This window comes from Puma concolor, chromosome A3 (genome assembly GCF_028749965.1).
Source record: "Puma concolor isolate L17-30 chromosome A3, mPumCon1.1.hap2, whole genome shotgun sequence".
In the NCBI taxonomy this organism is placed as follows: domain Eukaryota; kingdom Metazoa; phylum Chordata; class Mammalia; order Carnivora; family Felidae; genus Puma; species Puma concolor.
In genome coordinates this window covers 52,358,123-52,381,401 of record NC_141669.1, presented here as the reverse complement: position 1 = coordinate 52,381,401, position 23,279 = coordinate 52,358,123, and positions in this window count along the sequence as shown.

The following is a 23,279-nucleotide window of genomic DNA, read 5'->3' as shown; positions in this document are numbered from 1 at the left end:
CAAAAATTAATAAACGTTGAAAAAAAAATTTAAAAAAAAAGAAACCTCACTGTGGTGACACAGTAGAGAAAGATGGATGGTGCTAGGAAACAAGGGGGCGGGCATAAGGAGACACCTGAAGCAGAGGGAGCAGGAGCTGTGAGCACCGGAACTAGGGCAGGGGCCTGGAGCGCTGAGGAGCCGATGGATAGCAGAGATAATAGGCAACTATAATCACTCAAACGTAGAGACCTATTGGATATGGGGGTAAGGCAGCGGTAGAGTCAGAGATGACTCAGAGCTTTCTGGTTTGGGCACCTCAGAGGATTATGTTGCTATTTATCAAGATAGAGAATACAGGAGGAGAAGCAGGTTTCGGGGGGGAAAGATAATGAGTTCGGTCTTGAACGTACTGCTTCTAAGTTGCCTGCAAAGTGACAAAGTGTTGATGTCAATAGGCTGGCCCAACAATTGGCTCTGGGGCTCAAGAAGGAAGATGCATGTGAGAGTCATTAGCGTGTGTGGTGGTTAATGCCAGCGTGCATGAGATTGTCCTGGGAGCATGTAGAACGGGCAAGGCCAGCTTCGTGGGTGTGTGACCACACAGGGCCCTGTGCTCAGGAGGGCTCCGAGGTTTTGGTTTAATGCTCTCCTGTCGCCATCTTGAATCTCTTAGTAACTTTTAAACTGGCACCCCCATTTTTATTTGCACTGGGCCCTGCAAATTGTGTAGCAATGTTTGAGAATAAGAAGGACAAAAACAAAGTGCTCTGAAGCACTAAGCTGAAAAGGGTGGGTGGTGCGAGAGAAGCCTGGTCCGATTGTGACAGAGCTCTGTGCCAGGTGAGAGGACACGGAGAAGAGATGGGTCGTGGAAGCAAAAGGCATGAGGGTTGCAGGAGCACCATGTCACGCAGAGGAGAGCTGACGAGCTGCGAAGGATGGGGACAGCAGCCAGGTTGCACTGTTTGATGTAGAAAAGGTCGGAACCTAGACAAGAAGAACAAACAAAACAGACCTCTAGTTTGGTGAGAGGGTATGGAGAAAGATTCAGAGTCTGACCACTTCTTACCCCTTCTGCTGCCATTATTGTAGTGCAAACCCCCATCAGTTCTCATCCGGATCACTGCAATAGCCTCCCTCCACATCTGCCTGCTTCGTTCTTGCCCCTTATGGCCACGGTGACCATGCCCAGACCCACAGAGTCTTCTCATCTCAGCAGAACATCAAGCATTTACTGTGGCTGGGGAGGTCCTGGGGGATGGAGTCCCTGCTCCCTGTCTGCTCCTGCTCTCCTCCACACGCAGTCCTCCCCTACCGTGCTGGCCTCCATGAACTCCTCCAACATTCTCAGCTTTGCACTGACCAGTCGCTCTGCTTGGAATTCTCTTTCACCGTGGATGCCCCCATACTTCCCCCTCTTCCCTGGGCTCTGCTCAAATATGCCCTCTCGGTAAGATGGTCCCTGGCTGGGCTCTCTGTGTCCTCTTCCCCCTACCCTGCTTTATCTTCCTCACAGCTCTTGAAATCTCCTGACTTTCTGTGTAGTTATTTATTTGCTTTTGACTCCCCACCCCTTGGAGAGTAGAAACTTGGCTTTGCTCAGTTTATCTGGCTGGTCTTGTAGAAGAATGATGGCCCTGGGGACAAGCAGGAGCTGTACAGACCCTATTTCCCATGCCAAAAATTGTCATATGTTGTCCAGTGACGAGACAGAATATGCATTTGTTTGTCTGTTTGTATACCTCTTTGTTTCACAAAAGGATTTAAGGCAGCATATAAAGATGTATCAAATTCAGCAAGATGACATAAATTAGAAGCAGGTGAGAAAGAAAAAATGTAAAAGCATGGGTAAAGCCATAAAATGGAGCCAAGGATGGGACTAATACAAAATAAACATACCATAAACTTTGATCCATTTGCTGGGGGTGGGCCACAAATTTGGCTCAGAAACTTCTAACAGTCAGTGCCAAAATGAAACCTGATCAGCTGCACAGCTCCCAGGACCCTCAAGATTAAAGCAAACCACTTGCCTATGAGAAGCACCAGCATTCCTGATGTCCCAGAGAAGGCAAAGAAATGTCTCCTTAACCCCTCCCAAAGAGGACAGAAGATAAGACCGTGAGCCCCCCGCTCAGAGATGACTTTGTAGCAAACCACGAGCTGTCTCTTACATTTGCCAGAGAGGTATAAGGGAGTCTGCCTGATGTGAAGTGCAGTTAACTGAGGGCCAGGCACGTGATGTTCAGTGCAGCTCTGTGAGTCCTGATGGCCTAATGTGGTCCATCAGTAGATGTTAGAGCACATGGTGGAGAGTGTCATCTGCAGATCTCTGAAGTCATGCTGTCAGAGGAGAGTGTCTCTAGGCCAGGTTCAGACAAATTCTGGGAAACTCTAGGTTCTTATGACTGGTGCCTTGCTCAAAGCCCCTTCTAAGTGATGAAGTTTTACATGAGACCCGATGACCTACCAAATGTCCAGCTGGTGAAAAGCTGGACATCCTCTCGTGAAAATCAAAGAGGTCTAACCAGGACCAAGATTCTTCCCAGATAATAATGGTGGGCCCAATGAAATATATGGCCTGTGACTTGAGCCTGGGAACATTTTAAAGCAGAGCCAGCCAAACATCACCCCACTTTTTTTTAAGTGTCAATAAAGTCTCCATAGGTGCCTGGCTTTGAGCAGTTTCCTTCCTGCTATACCTTCCAAGATAAACCGTTTGTGAAATGCGACCCAAGGTAGCTGTGAGAAGACCTGTGTGGGATGATTCACTGGCACCAAAAATAATGACAGCTACCTAAAATAATGACTCTGCTGATAGAGTATTTGATCTGAAGTCTTTCTTTCTGGCAATAATTAGATAGCAGGCCTGCTGTCTCCTGGGCCCAAATGCTAAAATCCAGCTGCCCCAGAAACTCTAGACCACTGATGGGAGGCAGAGCAGAGATGCAGGGGCCCCTTCCCAGCCCTGTGCCCCACCCCTGATAAGGATCCCAGTTACCTCCCTGACTCCCCTGGGTGTTGAAAGGCTCTGAGATAACGAAGTGTTCCTCCTCTTAGTTCCTGGGAAGAAAGGTGCTAGGCAAATAAAAACCAAGGCCTGGGCATAGAGCACCAGGAAGACCTGAATTGCAAGACAGGCTCCAGACCTGCCAGCCCCTCCACGCCCCTAAGAGCCCCAGCTCCTGAGAACTAGGTTCTCGGCACTGTAACCAGGTCCAAGAAATGCATTGGTGGTCCTCCTGGGTATCTTCCCTAAATTTTTCTTGACAGAGATTAAAACACCCTTGCAAATCCACAAATGTGGAGCACATTGAACAACCAATGTCCACTTGACCCAAACCACACGGAGGTGGGTGGTTTGGAGGCTAATTGTTATCTCAATTTCACACACAAAAAAGAAACAAGCTCAGAATCATTCCACGGTTTTCCCACAACCAGGTCACAAGCGAATATCTACCAAGGGAACAGAACTCAAATCTCCAGGCTCTTAGCCCATAAGTCACCACACCCACCCCATCTCCAAAGCCAGCCATCTTGTCAGGACAGGTCAGCCTTGCCGGAGGACAGCCAGTGCACATGGTGGACAGGTACTCGTGAGGATGGCGTGAAGCAAGGGGGTGGAGATCTCCACATCTCTTGCTTCACTTCATAGTACCAGGGAATGACCCAGCTGGAGGGAACCCAAGAGTTTCCCCACTACAACCCTTCAGTTCACAGATGGGGAAACTGAGGCTCAGAGGGATGGGGATCCAAGCTCACGGCTTCTGTGCAGAGTGCCCACTCTGTGATCAGAGCGGGTCAAACTGGAGGACTTAGGAGTGGGGGATGATTAAACACCCCTTGCTAAGGGCTGGGGTGTTAGACTCTCACTCACCCCCATATGCCCATGCAAACATCTCCCCGTCACCTCCCATACATCGAAGCTGCCCTGTACAAGTCTTGGCCACAAAGTCTTCTGGAAAGAATACGAAGTTGGGCATCAACAGCTCCAGTTGGCCGCTGAAACTCTGAGTGGCCTTGAACCAGTCCTTCAACCTTTGGGAGCCTGTTCTCAGCATTTCCCACAAAGGAGTTGATCTGAATGAGTCCTGGGTCTCTCTGGCCTCAATGTTCATTCTGAGATTCCAGGATTCCTTTTAAGAAAGTAGCAACCTCTGGGGAGCCTGGGTGGCTCAGTCGGTTAAGCCTCTGACTTCGGCTCAGGTTATGATCTCGCAGTCCGTGAGCTCGAGCCCCGCGTCAGGCTCTGTGCTGACAGCTCAGAGCCTGGAGCCTGCTTCGGATTCTGTGTCTCCCTCTCTTTCTCTGACCCTCCCCCATTCAGGCACTGTCTCTCTCTGTCTCAAAAATAAATAAACGTTAAAAAAAAAAAAAAAAAGAAAAGAAAGCAGTAACCTCCTTGGAGGGATACGATGTGGCCACGTGAGGTGGACACCACAGAAGGTCAGAATGGACAGGGCTAAGTGTTGGGTTGCAGTGGAACGTGGGGGCAGGAGGGCTGCCTGGAAGGAGGCGGGATGAGGCAAGACCCGAGGAGGAAGACAAGCAGGACCTCGGGCCAGGGAGAGGACCAAGAGCAGGTGGAGGCCCATCTGGGGCTCCATGATGCTGCAGCCCAAGCCCCTGGACTCCTGGGATTTCCAGTCCCCTCTTCCTCCAGAAGGAAAAGCCACGTCTCACCTCTAACTTGGATCAACCCGGAAGGGCTCTTGCCAGACATTTTTACACGCAGAATCTTGCCACCACTTTATGGTCTACCTGTGCGGTTGGGATTGATGGCCTCAATCTGCAGACAAAAAAGTGAAGCCAGGGAAGACCTGGGACAGAACTTTGGCAGACGAAGCAGGGATTCCACAGCCTGGACCAGTACTCTCCCTGCCATGTGACCGTTGGCCTCAACACAGCCCAGCTTGTGACCAGATCTCCGTATCTCTGGACTGATGAAGATGCTTAGCTCGGGAAGAGAAGCCCAGAATCTAGCACTGCTTCCAGTCAGGAAATCAGAAGTGTCCCACCCCAAATATCAATATTTTGTCCAGTACTAAACTCACCCTTAACATCTTTTTACTCATTTCGCTCATCAAAACCAACATTTACTACATTCCTTCTGAGTGCCAGGTGCCACGCTACACTGTAGTTTTGCAGCTTGTTTAGGGCACAGGCTTTAAAACGATCTTGCATGTTATTGTTATGGCACCTGAGCGTCGCTGGAATGTCTGGGGAGGGGGCGGCCCGAACCCCCAAAGCCCTGCGGAAAAGCGTGTCCTCGTCTATGTCTGCTGGGTGAGGCATGGAGACTGTGGGAGCCGAGAGGAGGAGGGAAGGGAAAGAGCCTGAGAGAGCTGTAAAAGCGAGGAGGTAATCACCGGAGAGGTTCCTCTCCATCATTAAAGAGGATCTTAATTAAGGTCCCCGAAATAGATACTGAAAACAAGCAGCAGCTGTGGGAACCAGATCTGGCAGGGATAGCCGGGCAGCCCAGAGGTGCTGGGTGTTAGCTGGCCGGCTCCTCACCTGTCATTAGGGAGTGGGAAATCGCCCCACATCAAAGCCAGCCAGGAAGGAATGCGACAAATGCCATTCGCCTTAAAATGGTGATGAAAATAAATGCCAAAGTCTGCCAACCATTGTGTGCGAAAACTCCTCAGGCAGAAGGACAATCCCCAGCAAGAGAAGAGGCAAGGTGTGTCCAGCCAGGAAGCAGAGACAGGATGCTTGCATCTGGGAAAAGAGTCCTCCCTCTGCTGTGGGGTCTCATCCTGGCGGGAGCCTCTCTTGACCTTTGACCTTTGGGTTACTTGGGGCTGAGACCCCGGGGGGTTCCTAGGAGAAGAATAAGTGGTTGGGATGCCCCTTTCTGCCTGTCATCCCACCACCTTGTCCCATCACCTAAGCTGGTTCCTTTGTTCCCTGCACTACTTGCCAAGACAGAGTCCTGGTGGGAGAGGCAGAGGTCAGAGGACACCCCTGGCTGGGCTCAGCCACCTCTGAGACTGACCCTGGGTCACAGTTGTTTCCTGTCTTGGCGTCCCTGATTTCCCTCTTCTGGGAGGCAATTATTTTCTGTCTTTTTTTGTGATTGTAGATAATCCCAGATGAATAATAATAATAACCTCTGGGCCAAGGGTGCTTCATTTCAGCATAGTCCAGAATGTGGGGGAATGGCGGCAAGTTGGCATTTCCAGGTCAGGTCACGGCCAACGCTGATTGGGGTTTGCTGGTGTCAGTCTGGAAAATGGATCTCCAGGAGTCAGCTGACCATTCTTTTGCCCTGGCGTTGTGCTGATACGGTCTTAGATGGGGGTCTGGCCACAGAGGGTAGAAGAATGTTCTTTGTGCCAAGGCTGAGTCTATGCACTCATCCAGTTATTGTGGGAGAATTGTCAATCCGGGCACCTTTGTGAGCCTGCCTTGAGCAGAAAGCAGAGAGACAGTGGTACAGAGACCAAGAGAAAGAAGCAGGGACAAAGAAAGATCCCAAGAGAATCAGGGAGGTAGGGTGGGGCACGTTAGCTGAAGAGCAGTTGTTACTGAAACACTGGCTTTCCCAAATAGCTCTCTCTTGGCACTTAACTTCCAAATCCAACACTGAGAGAGGCCAGCCTGTCCTCTCCTGTCCCAGCCTTTAACTCAGTCCTATAAGCATCTCATGAGCAGGGTCTAAATGACTCTTCCTTTTCCTTCAGCAGCAGGTGTGGCCGGGGTTCCATCACAGCCTTGTTGCAGAGGAGAGCCCTGAGTTCCCCAAGGGCAGGAACACAGGTCTGCTTCTTGGCTTCTGGAGAGACTGAAATGTACAGGGAAGCCAGGGGTGTGTGTTTTCCACTAGGCTTATAGGGGAGGCCGTGGCTGCTCAGCAAGGCCAGTGAGGGCTGAGGAGGGGGCCTGGCCAGACCCAAGGGTTGGGAAAATGCTAGATGTAGGGCAGGCAGCTTTGAATCCCAGTAGAGGCAGGAGCCAAGTAGAGATGAACCCTGCTGTCTTCTAAACCAGGTGACCCCGGAGGTGGCTTCCTCCACTGTGGGAGAATTCACGGGGGAGGGGGAGTGCCACGGTACTGCCGTCCCAGACCTGCACACGCTGGCCCACGCTCTCGTGATCTCGCCATCTCAGACCAACGTAAAAGAAAGCAGACAGGTAGAAGATAAAGAGCCTTCATCAATGCATCCTCCGGACCACATGCACAAGGCCTGCCGCCGGCACTCTGGGTGCCAGCCCACCCTTTGGCTGCTGGCCCTGTTAGAGTCCTGAGGAGAGGCCCCTGAGCCCCACAAAGAGGAAGGTCAGAGTTGTGTTATCTCTTCCCTCCTCATGACCCAACTGTCACCTTTTCCAGCGTGAACAGGAGAAGAGGAAAGGGAATCAGCCATGCATCTGGGGCCTCTCCCGCAGCAAACCAAATGTTAACTACACTGCACACCGCGAGTCTGTGTGAGAGACCGGGGGAACCTGGGCCAATATAATGGAACAGGCTTCCTGGCAGAGGACTCGAGAGCCTACTTGACAAGTGGAATTTCCACTCCATCCTGGGAGAATGGCGCACACAGGCACGATTAGCTCACCTTGTTTTAACAATCGCGAAGTTTCCCCAGCTCAGAAATAACAGCTGGGCAAATCCCCAGCTGGGTGAGTGCGGGCGAGAGGGTGTTTGTGGTGGGTGGAGGCCCTGTCCTTTCTCCGGTGGAGAAAGCCATTTATGACCTCACAGGATGAAAGGAACCAACCCAGGCCCGCTGAGCTGTTATTATAACAATTATCAAGACCTATCGCCTCCCTTTGGGAAATGTTCCCTTTCAAGTTGCAGTGCCCTCGTGTACCCTGGCTCACAGCCGCTCACAATCATTACCGGGTGCCCAGGGCAACTTATTAATAATGCTCTCTTTTCAACGTGGACGGACGTGATCTGTTTCAAGGGCCATCGCTTTGCAAGGGCTCGTTAAAGCCACCGCAAGGTGGAGGGGAGGGAGAGTGTGCATGCTGTCCTTGTTACACTCATGACGGCCTCCCCGAGCTCGGCCCAGGTGACTAAACATGCCAACGTCGTGTCTCGGGAGGTGTGCATAGCTTTGATCCTGCTCAGCCTCCCTGCCCTGCTCTCGGGAGCACGAGGTGGGGGAAGGAAGGAGGACAAAGGGAACGTTTTCCCAAGTCCCACCTCCCTACCCCACTCCCAGCTGGGTGACTCACCCCTAAGGCACCTGAGCTGCAGAAGCCTCTGGATACTTGGGTTTGGGGCTTCAGGGCACGCACAGACCCTATTTCCTTCTAGAAGCTGGCTCAGGACTAGAATTCTCCTATCTGGGTCTTTTTCCTGGATTCAGGCTCTTGGGAGGAGGAGGCCTTCTCCCCATTCCCTTAACCCTCATTTAACTGTCCCCATTGTCACAGGCCAGTGACAAAGGGCAATGACACTGGATTCGTGAGGCAATGATGCCAAACCCACAGGAACTTTAGAAACATCTATTACAGCCTCCTCATCGTACAGACGGGCACGCAGCAGGCAAGTGACAGAGACAAAGTGGAATTCCAACATTTACATTCTGACGCCAAAGGGCAGTTGGAGTCTTGGGTAATTGCTTAGGATGCAGTTCACACTTCACTCAGAAATATTTTGGGGGGGCACCTGGGTGGCCCAGTCAGTTAAGCATCTGACTTCGGCTCAGGTCATGATCTCGCGGTTTATGGGTTTGCACCCCGCGTCGGGTTCTGTGCCGACAGCTCAGAGCCAGAGCCTGCTTCGGATTCTGCGTCTCCCTCTCTCTCTACCCCTTTCCTGCTTGCTCTCTCTGTCTCAAAACATAAATAAAACATTGAAAAAAAGTTTTTTTGAAATGGGACACTGTTTAGAAATGTGCTTTCTTTAAAGCCAAAATGTATTGGGCCCTTTGAGATTTAGTCCTTAAGCCTCACAAACACCATGAGACTGGTATGAAGATTATTCCCATTTTAAAGATGAGAAAACCAAGCTCTGCAGAGTCACAGGTTCGGGGCTACACAGTTGGGAAGTGATGGAACTGGAACTCAAACCCAGGGGTCCCCAGTCCTGCTCCCTTGCATCTTGGCACTATGGCTCCCAATTTATGCTCCAGAGGCAAATCTTTCAAGAAGATTCCCCACATCTCAATCCCTCTTTCCCCTAGGAGGAACCGAATTATTTTTTCTCCTACCTATCCAGGAGCACTCTTCATAGGCCTCAGGCATCTGGTCCACTGGACAGAGCTCTAGAGGATGAGCAGGGCAGGCTGTGGTCCTTTACCCTCCCAGAGCCTGTCAAGGCCTTTTGTTTTGTTTTTATGGTTATTTATTCATTTTTTGAGAGAGAGAGAGAGAGAGAGAGAGAGAGAACAAGCTGGGGAGGGAAGAGAGGGAAGAAGAGGAAAATCCCAAGCAAGCTCCATGCCTTCAGCACAGAGACCCTGTAGGGCTCAAACTTTCAAACTGTGAGATCATGACCTGAGCTGAAACCAAGAATCAGACACTTAACTGACTGAACCACCCAGATGCCCCCTGTCAAGGCCTTTTGTGCATCGTGATGCTCACAGAGCCAAGTGACAAGGGACACGAAGACATCGTCTTCGTTTATCTCCATTACAAGTTTCCTACCCCAAATTGTCCTCTCTAACTCATCTAACTCACCTTCTGGATCACAATAGCTTTGAACTTTTTTTTTTTTTTAAAGACCACTTCTGTCCTTAAAGAGGAGTGGGAGATTTACCTTTGAAACACATGCCAAAGAAAGTACCACAGTTCTCTTGGGCTTCTAAGCAACATTTGTGCCCTCTGCTGGGGTCACCTGGCTCCTCTGAATGGCCAAGACCAGAAGCTGCTGGCTACTCAGTCCAGGCCCTCAGCTTCCTCCCATGTGCAATCTAGAAGCTTCTGTCTCCTACAAGTGTAGAGGCTGCTCCCACCTCAGGGACAGAGGTGCAGTGGGGGTTCAGAACAGTGAAGGGTCAGAGGGGGGTACAGAACAGGGGTGGGAGGTATTCACAATCAGGAAGGCAGTCTATGGGGGTAGGTATGCGGGAGGGGGAGGAGACACAGCAAAACGCAGGGAGGCAAGGGAAAGAACGTGGATGAGGAGGGCCACGGGGTCCCAGGAAGGGACGCTGCTGTGCAAAGCTGGCAGGGGTGGGACTGGTTTCCTGTACCCTGGGGCTGTCAGGGTTGCCCTCGGGAGCAGTACCCACAGCTGGGCTGCCCCGGAGTGAGGCCTGAGAAAAGCAAGTTCCACATGGGTGAGGAGAGACAGAGGTAGGGAGAGAGCCCCCACAGGAAGCCAGACCCAGGAAGAGAAGGAGGCAGGAGTAGGGAGGGAAGGGAAGAAGGGGCAAGTGGGCCGTGATGGGCCATGTCTCAGTTGGCTTCCATGGCTCTTATGGGCCACTTGTGCTATCTTCATGATGGGCTCTTCCTTCTTCCAGGCTCAGCTTTCCCCCAACCCCCGTGGCCAGCCCAGAAGTCCCTGGCAGACACATCCCTTCTTTCCATCACAGTCCAGGAGGAAGAGAAGGTGCATCCATGGTGTCAAGAAATCTGAGCACAACGCCTTCGGAGAGGCACCTCCCTGTGGCACCACAGGGCACAATTCCCCATTTGAGCATTCCTTTATCCATTCTATTCATGGGGAGACTGAGGCCCCAAGAGGTACATCTTTCTGCTTGTCAGTGGCAAAGTGCTAAGGACGGGGCCCAGGCATACAGCCAGTGCTCAATCAATGTCAAGTATGGTTCTTGCTATCACAAAGCCCAGACTCCTCTGTCTTGTTTGGAGCCATCCCAGAGTCTGCTGTCTCCTCGCTTCCCCAGTCTAAGCCCTGGCTCTTACTTCAGGGGAATGGGTGTCCAGGGAAACCCTCCGGGGCACCAGCCAGAGAGGCAGGAGGGCTCTTGCTACCCTAAGCATAGCCTGCCTGTGGGGTCTCAAGGGGTTCTGGAAACACAGAGGAGGCCACAGAGGAGAGGGAGGATGGTATGCTCTTCTGCCCAGGCCTCCAAATGCACACATCACAGGCCTCTTAAGGACCCAGGTGTCTCCCAGGGCCAGGCCAGGACCCGCAGCACAAGGGAAAATTACAGGCCGTTCGAGGAAGGCCAGTGACCTCAAGACCCACCCTTGTCAGCATGCGATGCACTCCAGTCCTGCTCCTCCCTGATGGACCCAGGCAGAGCCAGCACGTGGACCAACCGGCTCAGGGCCCTGTTTACCCTTCTTTTGGGAAAGAAGGGATGGTATGTTGGAAATAGCACAGGTCTGGGATGCAAACCCGGTACTGACCTTCTCCCTGACCAGGCAAACTTGGGGGAGTGACTTGACTTCCCTGAGTAGCAGTCCCACCATCTCTAACGTGGAGATCCCCATATGCTCCTGAATGGGTTAAAGAGAGAACCACAGTGCTGGCACCTTGCAGCTGTGGGCACTCAACAAATACTAGTTCCTTCCCCTTCCCTGAAAGGGGTCCCTTGGAGCCTCCCTTTGCCCAGATAATGGTGGGTGTGTCAATCCTGGAGAGGCTGTGCTGAGGGCTGTTCTGTGCATAAGACACTTGGTGAGGCATCTGGGACACTGGAGACAGCAAAGCCTAGGCTGCAGACAGAGGAGGACCAGGCCTGTCTTCTTCCCCGTGGCCCCCCAACACCTAGCACCGTGCCCAGGCTGGGGAGAGGAAGCCCTGTGGGCTGGGGTAGACGGAGCTGAGTCTGAGCACAGGCCTCCCTTGAAATGCAAGTTGTGAAATGTCAACATAATTATGAAAATGCAAACACAGGAACATTTGCTTATGGGAACTAATGGTTTTTAATGAAGGTAATCAGCTTAGTTAAATCAAATTATTAGCTTTGACAATAGATGCGTAAACAGGAACTTAATGAATTTGTTGATTGCTCTTGCCTGCTAAAAAGACATTACAGTAGTCTTCAGTCTAGCTTGCACACACATACCTGGGGTCCCCTCCTCTGTGGGGGCAACTCCTTCTCCCCTATACACACACACACACACACACACACACACACACACGCACACGCACATGCACACGCACACGCATACACACAGGGAGCTCCCCAGGCAGAGACTCTATCTCTCCCATCAGCTCAGAGGATCACAAAGGGCAGGGCTCTTCTCCCTCCCTTATTTCTTGTGTTTTTGTTTTTCCTGTGGTGCACTCTGTACATGGTTGCTGCCCAGGAGACATTCCCCGGGGAGTCCAGGATTGAGGGGACAGGGTCAGAAAGATGAAAAATTTTACGACATGGGGCACCTGCATCCCAGAGCTTTTGCATACATGATCTCGTTTAACCCCAAAGGGACTCTTCTTACTCTTATTCCCATTTTACAGCTTAGGAAACAACGGTGCCATGGGAGGGGTAGGCTGGTGGCAGTAGTTCACACAGCTGGTGGTGGAGGTCCAGCCAGGCTGGGCAATGAGCTCTGGGGATGGCATTGTTCTTAGTCTTCTTCGACCTCAGGAGAGACTTGGGGCCAGGAAGGGGAGAGAGCAGAGAGGAAATCTCCCAGAAGAAGGAGATGGGAACCCATTGGTGCAGAGGAGGATATTTAGAGGCCATTCAGGAATGGGAGCTGGATGCCCAGGCTTGATGCTGGGATTCTTTGAGAGCCAGGGAATAGAAATGGGGCTTCCCATCTCTAGAGACACCCTGCCAGCAATGATATTCCCATGGCTACTACTTTGGAACTTATCAGAGGAGAAATCCTAGGTTCTAGTTCAAGAGGAGGTACAGAGAGGATCCTCTCTCCTGAAACACACACACACACACACACACACACACACCCCATCAGTATCAGCCAGGCAGGTGTCTCTTACAGTGCTGGGGGCAGGGGTGCTAGTCCTGTCATTCTATGAATAATGTAATGAGCTCAGGCAGGGGCTGGGGTGAGGGCCGGGTGGGGGCTGAGGCAAACAACAGGCAGACACTCCCAAGAGACAGCTCACCCAAACCACCCTCCGAGATACCATCAGGCAGTTACACCGCAAACAGCTCGTTGGAGCAGCAGCGGGAGACGCTGCTGCTGCTGCCTCTCACCTGGGGCTTGCAGATGGGAACATTAGTCAGACAGACAGAGGGAGGGAGAGTGTGCTGAAACCACCTGAGGCCCTGGCTAGGTTCTCCCCACGAATGGGCCAGCCCGCAAGGCTCCATGGGCTTGTTCCTGCTCAGGAGCTGGGGAGAGGGGAAGGGCAAGGCCCCAGCCCCTGCCCTAGGCTGATGGAGCAGACACAGCCTGCGTTATCTGAGCCCTAGGCCGGTGGCAAAGACAGCTGCCACCATGCAGCAACTTTGGAGAATCTTGTCTTAGTTGGGGAATCACATTTCCTGCACTCTGACCCTTGGACCCTGCAATTAGTTAGAGGCAAAGTGTTCCCCATTAGGACCCCTGAGATTAAGATTCATGACCAAGAGACCTAAACTAAGGGCCAAGGGATAGGTAGGGCTGGAAGGCAGCAGAGTAGAGGGGTACAAGAGGGGCTTCTGGGTCAATGTGCACTGCCATAAGTAAGAGGGAGTGGAGATAACTCCAAACTGAGTAGAGCAGTACAGGACCCATGGTCTTGCCCCTCCAGTGGATGGACGTGTGTCCATATTTCCCCCAAGAGAGTCCTTATGAAGAAGACAGACTATCTCCAGAGAACATGGCTATGACCTCAGGGTGCCTGCACAGGTGTGGTGGACTGATTTAAGTAACTTCAGAATTCCTTCCCGGAACCAACAAGTCCCTTCTCAAGTTGAACCCAATGATTTAGCATCGGGAAACTGAAAAATGAGCCTGCCACTGGGCCCAGCCTGAAGACAGGGGTTGCCATTGGAGCAGAAGAGTCAGCTCAAGGAGGGAAAGAAGAGGTCCCCTTTCTAGCCCCTGGCCCCAGCCATAAATGGTTCCACCCTCTCCAGAACTCTCTTCACATACTGTACATTCCTGTACTAGCACAGTGTGTGGTAATTAAATACGCACCTCTTTCACTACACAGCAAGCTGCTTAAGGGGAGAGATGATGTGCCTGACTCAGAGTGGGTTCCCAGTATTTGTTGCAGTGATGGATGGGTGAATAGATGAATTAAGCAGTTGGATGGATGGCAGATGGTTGGATGGGTGGATGGATGGATGAGCATTTAGACACATGAATGGATGGATGGATGGTTGGCATACGGATGAATACGTGAATACTAAACCCACATCCACCAGCACCCCTAGTGGTCACAGTGTGCTTTGCCTTGCTGTCGGGTTGGAGTCATATCAACCCTTTTCCATTCTAGCTCCACGCAACTGATCCAAACGTCCACATAGGCAGGTGTCTGCACCTTGCAAAATTTCCTTCTCATTTAGAAGCCAAGGACTATTTCTTCACACTCTTCTAAAACCCATTCAGGACTGTGGTTGTATCAAAGAACTTCCACAGCCCTGTTGGCATATGGGCAGGGAAGAAGGGTTAGAGCCAGAACTGTTGAGGAATGGAAAGGCTTCCAAGAGAAAGTAAGACAGCCCCACCCGACCCCATTCAGTCCCAATCTGGTCTCCGGAGATGCAGCAAGGGAAGGGCATCCCAAAGGAGGGGCAATTCTGGTGCTCCCCACCCCCAGTTTCCCTCTGACCATGAGGTAGAATGTCCAGTCATCATGATCTAGGGTCACCCTTACCCCGAAACTAACCCAGATCCAACCCCAACTCTAACCCCAATAATAATAAAATAGCCACCATGTGCCAGGCACCAGTCCAAGTGTTTTACATACATTAACTCATTTAAACCCCGTAAGAACCCTGTGAGGCAAGGGTTCTTTTATCCTCATTTTACAAATGAGGTTACGCAACCTGTTTAAGGTCAATAGCTAATAAATGGTAGAGCCACAGTCTGAACCCAAAAATCCTGGATCCCAAGTCTTTGCTCTTAACCACTAGACCACCCTGCAGCTCTGAGTTCAGACCTGGACCCAACTCAACCTTAACATCAGCCTTCCCAGTGTTACGCTAACACCACACCTCACGCTCACCTCCCTGTTCACCCTTTATGTCCTGACCTCACCAGTTATAGAATCTTCTAGAGATAATTCCATTGCCGCAAAATATAGGGTATGAAGGAACAAAGTAAATGATACCAGGAGGAGGCAGAGAGACAAAATACAGAATGTGGGACATTTTACAGAGCAACTGACCTGGCATCTGCAACACGCCAATGGCATGAAAAAAATTAAGAGGGCAGGGTAGAAATGCTCTAGATTCAGAAACTTATGAATCATAACAACCAAACATGAAACGCTGACTCTTGCTTGCATCCTGCCCAGTTGGATAAATCAACCACAAAGAGACATTTTTGAGTTTGTCAAAATAGTTTGATAATGTGTTGTGTTAGATGATACCAAGTAAATCAGTGTTAATCTTGTCAGGTGTGATTATGACACTGTGGTCCTGTAAGGGAACAGTCACTACACTGAAGTACAGTTGATTATCATTATTTTTGGAAGTTATTTTGTATAAAGTCACCATAACACTGAATTATTGGATACTGAACCATCACTCCCAGGGGAAATACAGGATAGGTCCCTACGAACTACTGGTCATATTTTCATCAACCAATCAATACGTAGCCTTGTTTCATGTTTGTTTCTGTTTAAAGACACCTTATTTCATACATATTGTTTATTCATTAAATTGAATTTGGCCAATAGCGCTGTGATTCATGAAACTGAAAAACTCATACAGGTCTGAATGAAACTTATCTAACACACGTATTTCCTCCAGAAGGCACATCACAGCCTTCTGGAATCCAAGAGCACTGCACAGCACTCTAGCACTACACTTGGGGCCCGTTTTAAACAGAAAAACCACCAACAAAAAGCACAGAAATGCAGCAAAAGTGGCACAAGACAGGCCACGTAAAGGACGCTCGCTCTGGTATGAGAGCCGAAACAAAGAGGCAGAACAGACTCATTACGACAGTAGATCTCAAATGTTCTCCCCACAAAAAAGAGTAGTAATTACGTGACGTGATAGAGGTGTTAGCTAACGCCACAGCAGTAATCATTTTGCAATATATAAATGTATCAAATCAACACCTCGTACACCTTAAACTTACACAATGTTATATGTCTATTATATCTCAGTAAAGCTGGGGGAAAGAAACAACGACAACAACAACAGAATGGAAACAAAGCAAAACAAAACAAAAAAAACCAAAAAGGCGGGACACTGGCCTGTTTGACCTCAGCTGAGAAGAGCTGGTGGCTGAAATTTCTCACCACTCTGCGTGTCTGTGAATGATCCTGAAAGTACCGCCAAGGTCGATTGGGGCATTATAAGTAAATTTCTGCAGTCGACGAATTTGCAAATACAGAATCCGTGAATAATGAGGAACCACGGTCCTAAGAGTGAAATCGCATGGTGTCCGGGATTTGCTTTAAATTACTCCAGCAGGGGGGCAAAAAAAGGGTGAAGAAAAGATAGATGATGTGAACGTGGTGAAATATTGATAACTGACCAGCTGTGGAAGATGGGTCTGGGGCTCCAAGTCCTCTAAGAGGCAGGCACCAAAATGAGATGAAAGGTTTCGTTTTATTAGAGGAAATGCCTGTGAGAAAGGAAATAGAGAAAGAGCCAGATGCAAGTCTGACCCTGAGTGAAGGGGGAAGGAGGAGAAGGTTGGGTAAGGGCATCTGAGACTTCAGTGTCATCATGGGGTCTGAGGACACTTGCACAAAGCTGTGGGGAGTCCTTGAGCTGAAGTCACTGGCAGAGGATCCACATCTCCCAGGACGGGAGTATCCCTACGGCACCGGTGGGGTCCAACCCGAGGGCGTTGCAGCCTCTCCTCCAACAGAGCGAGGGTTCAAAGCCCTGCAGCGGGGTCCCTAGATCAGTTAGGAGGTCCTCCAAGCATGTTCTCCTGGCTACCACAGTAATGGCTCATTAAACTATTTTCCCTACTTGTGAATATGTTTGAAACTTTTCTCAATGAATAGGACAAGACAAAAGAATGGAGGGAGCAGGAAATGCTAGGAATAGGAAGTAGAAACAAGTTAGCACAGGGCACAGACTGATTGATGGCGGGCAGTTCGTGCAAGCAACCCTTCTCATTTTAATTCTATAGGTTTGTAGCACAATGCAATTTGGTTTCCAAATCACTTCCACTCCCCCACATCGACCGCTCACATCTATCTCCAGAGATGGCAAGGGCAGGTATGGGGAGACATGTCCGTCGGACAGATGAGTAAATCTCTCTGAGGACTCAAACCTTACTTTGGTCAAGAGAGTTTCCCGGAGCCATTCCGCTGAGTGGGAGCCAAGGTGAAAGGCTGGTCCCGATTCTCACTCCAGTGGCCTTCCAAGGACCGTCCCCTGCCCACCCTCCAGGAATTAAGACTCAGGCGGTGAGCTGGATTCCTCAGAACCCACGTGAAACTACCCACACTGCTATGCCCGATCTCTCTTGGAATGAAGAATGCTTGCTTTGTAAGATGGATAGGGTTCAAAGGTGTGCCTGGGGGGACAGGGTTAAAGCTGTGTCTGAGGTCAGGATTGAGGTTAGTCTGAGGCTAGAACAGGGTCACCCTGCGGTCAGGTTAAGGGACAGGTCTGTGAGTCAGGAGTGACACCCCTCAGCCCCGTGCTGACCGCTGTGAGTGGAGATCACCCCTGCATGGCCTGGCCCTCAGCCTTCTAACCCTGCTCTCCCCAGCCCCTCTGGACCTGTGGACAGGAGGGCTACCACACCCACAGTAGAGGTGCCCCACGTTAGTCCCTCAGGCCCATTTGCATATGTCGCACCTTGGACTCACCCAGGACGATTTCTCAGGAGCATTTCGTAAGCCACTTGCCTCCGTTTAAGCCCATTGACAGCAAGAACAGCTTTGGGACAAGATCTGTCCGATCCCCCGCCCATTGCTACAGACTTAATTACAGAGCCCGGCCACAGTAAGTGGCCACCTTCCGCCCCCACATGGGACAGGGGAGGGGGCAGGTTCGTGCTCCACTAGGAGGTATCAGGGAGAGAAATCAAAGGGCCTTTCCCAATAGCCTGATCAGCTTGGGTACAGACTTGGCCATGTTGGTGACCTTTTCTCAGACTGCCTCTCATTCCCTGTGTGTGGTCCTTCCCCACTGCAGCAATGTTCTCCCCAGCCACCATACAGCCTGTCCCTTAATTCCCCCTGAAAGGGAAGGCCCGGGTGCCCGGCCACCTTGTGAAAGGGGCAGTGTGTAAGCCCAAAAGAGAACCAACCGTCTGCTGGTGGGATGGCTGCCCCTGTGACCAGAAACGTGGGGACTCTCTCCGGCCACAGAGACTTCCTGGTGCCCTGCAGCAGTAAGGCCCCACCAAACTGTGGCAGGAGCAACGTCCTTTCCTTCTTCAGTGTCACGACCTCTACTCAAGTCTTCCCGGTGCGCTCCCCCTGAGCTGGCGGGGCAAGGCCGGGGCTGAGCACACTGCCGACCGGGTGGGCGGCACTGGGCCTCCGTGTGCTGGCTCACGCTGGCCGCCCACACTGTCTGCGGGACCCCCTCCCTCTCCGCACACCTAATCACTAGTCCCGGGAGCCCACCTCGGAAAAGGCTAGCAAATCAGCCCTGCCTCTCAACCCACACTGCTCTGGCCCTGAGGTGGACTGCCTCACCTCTCCCTGGACCTCGGCAGTAGCTTTCTACCTCTTTCTTCTCCGGTCAGTGGACACTCCTCAGCACAGCTCTGCCAGCGACCCCGGGTCGAAACTGGGGCTGGCAGACTACATTCAACCACAGGCCAAATCCAACCCATCATTTGTGTCCCCTAAGGCCCCACAAACTGATAGTGTTTTTTAAAATTAATTAATTTATTTAATTTTGAGAGAGAGAGAGCATGAGTGAGGGAAGGGCAGAGAGAGAGGGAGACACAGAATCCGAAGCAGGCTCCAGGCTCTGAGCTGTCAGCGCAGAGCCCGACGTGGGGCTCGAACTCATGAATGATGAGATCGTGACCTGAGCCAAAGTCAGACACTTACCCGACTGAGCCACCCAGGTGCCCGAGAGTGGTTTTCACAGGTGAACATTTGCTATTAGATGACAGGGACCACTAACTTTAAACCCCAAGTAAGCAAAATATTATATCCCTCAAAAAGTTTCCATTTTTTACATTATAGACCTGTATTATTTTTTAATTGTACTCATTATTACATTTTAAATTTCATTAATAAAAAATGTTGTTTTTTCTTTTGTCATTTAAGTGTCTATGATTTCCTCAGTTTGTCCTCTTGGCCAGCAAAGTCTAAAATATTTACTATTAGACCTTTGCGGGAACAGTTTGCCAACTGCTGGTCTAACTAAATCCTTTGTACATTCAAGTCCCTTTAGCCATAAGCGCCCCTGCTTCCTCCCAACCCAACCAGGCTTCTTGAGTTCAAATCCCGGCCCTTCCTTGTACCATCTTGGGTAAGTTGCTTGTACTCTCTGGGCCTCGGTTTCCTCAACTATAAAATGGGGTAATAATAGTATGCTAATAATTCAGTAAGTTATTAGAGGATTGAATCAGTTAATATTTATGAAGCTCTAAAACAATGCCTGGCACATAATGAGGCTGTGTACATGTTTGATAAATAAATAAAGCCTCTCCCAGCCCAGCTCAACCTTGAGCACTCCATTAAATTTCCATCTCCTCCGTGCAGCTCCCTTTTCCTTTCACTGAATCCCTATCTGCATATTTTATCTCTGGCACACATAAGAGCAGTGATAACATAGGCACCACACTCCTTCTGCTCTGTTTCCTGCAAGCTCCTTGAGGGCAGGGATAATGTCTTCTCTTCCTTATTTCCCAGATGATGACAGAGCTGAATTGTAAAATGAAGCCACACACATGCACACACACACAGCAGTGATATTCAACGTCTAGAGCAGGTAGGAGCATTCTTCGCTTAAAAGCGTATGGGGCAGGGGCGCCTGGGTGGCGCAGTCGGTTAAGCGTCCGACTTCAGCCAGGTCACGATCTCGCGGTCCGTGAGTTCGAGCCCCGCGTCAGGCTCTGGGCTGATGGCTCGGAGCCTGGAGCCTGTTTCCGATTCTGTGCCTCCCTCTCTCTCTGACCCTCCCCCGTTCATGCTCTGTCTCTCTCTGTCCCAAAAATAAATAAACGTTGAAAAAAAAATTAAAAAAAAAAAAAGCGTATGGGGCAGTTCTGAAGGAAAAAAATTTCAAATTTGATTGCTTAGAATGTAAGTTTTCCGTATGACAAAAAAATAAATAAATAAAGCAGAATGTAAAGTCAAGTAGGAAACATAGAAACAATATTTGAAACAAATATGGCCAGTAAAGAGAAAGTTAATGTCCTGACTATAGAAAGAGTTCTTAGAAATCAATATGGAAAAAAAAAAAGCTGAGGACAAAATAGATCACTGGTAAGAGAACTCAAATAGAAAAAAAAGGTGAAAATATAAATTGCTAACAGACATTTAAAATGTTTGTAGTTATTAATTATCCGCAAATGCAAATCAAAAGAATGACAAAAATAATTTTGCACATTACATTCATAAATAATTTTTAAAATAAGAGTATCTAGGCTTGGTAAAGGAACTGCTGATAAATCAATCATCTCAGTAAATTTGGCATTATGAATCAAAGGCCTTTAAAAAAGACTTACCTTTTTATATGTTAATTTATCTCAACAAAAAATGGGGGAGGAAAGGGAGGGGAGTTTTACCCTTTGACAGTATTGTGACTCCAGGGAATTCGGCCCAAGGAAGTCATCTACTGGGTGGGTAAAGATTTACATACAGTCTTGTGAAAAACTGAAAATAACTTACATGTTCAATAATAGGGGGTTGGTTTAAGAAATTAGGATCTGCCCATATGACAGTAGAGTATGTAATGATTTAAAATGACGTTTACAAAAAACTCTTCATGACATGGGATACAAAGTTGTACAAACAGTTCAACTGCAAGTATGGTTTTTAGCACCTAGAAGAGGTTGGAAGGAAATCTGCATGACTGCCCGCCTTCCCAGACAAGACTGGGGAACTGAGCCTGCAGGTGGGGGCTGTTCCATGTCTGAGGTACGTCCACCTACCCTGTATGGAGGTCCTGTGCACTGATGGATGGGAGCCTAATTATGTCTGTGGTTATGTGAGAGAAGGTCTTCATTTGTGGGCATGGGTGGGAAAGCTCATGCCAGGGTATATTCTGGGTTTGTGCACATATGTCTTAGCGCTTCATGTTAAACAGATTAATTGGCAAGTGATACGGACATTCCTCAGCCTGTACGCCCTGACCAGAAGGGGCCAGTAGCCACTGTCCCCATTAAAAAAGGTGTCCAGAGCACTCAGCCCCCAAGTTGACCCTAGCCTAAGGTACCTTCACAGCCAAGCTGGAGGTACAAGACCTCAGGGGACCATGTCTAGAGTTGGTCCAGGACAGAGTTGGTCTGATTAGAGGTGATTTTGAAGACCCCAAAGGCCTAGAAGGAGGCTGCAGTTACTTCCTAAGGTCCGAAAGCCCAAGATCTACACAGCTCCGGACTAACCTTCAAGTCGCCCTGACCCAGTCTGAATACTGTCCATGTGAGGGTCCTGCAGAGATGAGGTCCACCACCTCCATGTTGAAAAGAACCCAAGTGCCTTCCAAAGACCCCAATATTTGGTGGGTCCTCTGGCCCAATACCTCTCAGGTCCTTTCTGTTCCCATTCCCAGGAAGGGGCTATGCAATGAGGTGATTTTCCACTGAGAAGTTCCTGTGTGATTGTCATCTCCACAGAGCCAGGCCAGCTCCACCCGTTGGCCTCATTGGCGATAAGTGAGCCCCACCTGCTGCCCCGGCCCCAGGAGCAGGCAGAGCAGACGGCCGGGGGTGTGACAGGATCCTATCTGGAGCACCCAGCCCAGATCACAGGGTGTGGAACTCCTCCGACTCCCCAGCACCTTCCCTTGAGCCTCTGCCCTGCCGCCTAACCCTGAACTGAACCCTGACCTCAGGTACCTGGCCTCTGAGGGCCCACCCTCCTCCAATCAGGTCATCTTGTCCACCCCTCCGCCTCCGAGCCTGGCTGACACTCAACTCGGCACACGTCTGCCAGCACCTACTCGGTCTCTGGGGAGCTCCCTCCGAGGCAGGGCCAGCCACACCGAGTCTGAGTCACTGGCAACACTCCTGCAAAACGAGGAAGCAATGACTTAGCCAGTGAGTGGGGAAATCTCCACTAAAGCCCAGCTGAGAGTGCGTAGACTCTGGAGAGGCCGGGAGGGACAAGGATGGGGGACACAGGGCTCTTCCGGGCAGAGCTTGTGCATTCTGTCATTCCCACTGAGTCCCCGGTGCACGGGAGGTGCTGGGCACTGGTGACATCATTGCCTCCTCAGACCTTATAGTCTAGATGGCAAGATCAAAGAAGAATAAAACTGAAACTGCATCGGGGCTTTAGACCCTGGTGCTGGGAGAGCCCAAAAGAGCATGGTGTGTGGCTCACAAGGAGGGTGGCCGGCCTCTGCCCTGCGCCCCAGGCCAATGGCCCCTGCATTCCCAGCACTCCGTGGTCTCCTAAAGTGAGCACAAGCCAGAGCAGTCTCAGTGCTGCGTGGTCCTCCCAGGTTGCAGGATGTTCATAGTGCCCCCCCCGGTAGCATCAAAAGACGTCCATCCATCCCCCATGTGAGAGGTGAAGTGTACACTATAATAAACCAGCACTGAGAGGGGCAGCCGGTGTGGGGGGGCGGCGCCAGGGAGAGCAGGGAAGGTTCCTGGAGAAAGTCACATCGGAGAAAGAGCTGAGGGCTTCTCAAGGTGCATAGCTGAGTGGGGGCACCCCAGAGGAAGGAACAGCTAGTGGTGAGGCCGGGTGGAGGGCATGGATGGGCCAGGAAGTGAAAGGCGGCAAGGGTGTGTACAGAGGGCCGGTGGGAGATGAGTTTGGTGGGCCACGAGCTGGGCCCCGGGGCCGAGGTCTGCCTCTTATTCTTATCCTAAGCATGCTTGGAAGCAACCGAAGGATTTTAAGCAGATGGTGACATGAGGAACATTGCATCTTGCTGTCCCCTTGGCTGCCATGTGGAAAACCAACATGAGGCCAGCAGAGAGGAGCAGGGTGCCAGTCAGGAGGCTCTGGCAGCAGGCCAGCCAGAGGCCCCAACTCAGAGCGGGCATGGGGGGCAGGCAGATGGGGGCAGAGCAGGGAGCCATGAGGAATGGTCACCCGGGGAGACTGGAGGGAGACAGGACACAGCTGTAGACAAGATGCCAGCCCTAAGGAGGAGGCAGAGGGGAAGTCAGCCCCAGAGTGTCACTCTCCAGGCGTTTGCCCCATGTGCTTGGGTTGAGGTGCAGCTTCGGAGGCCAAG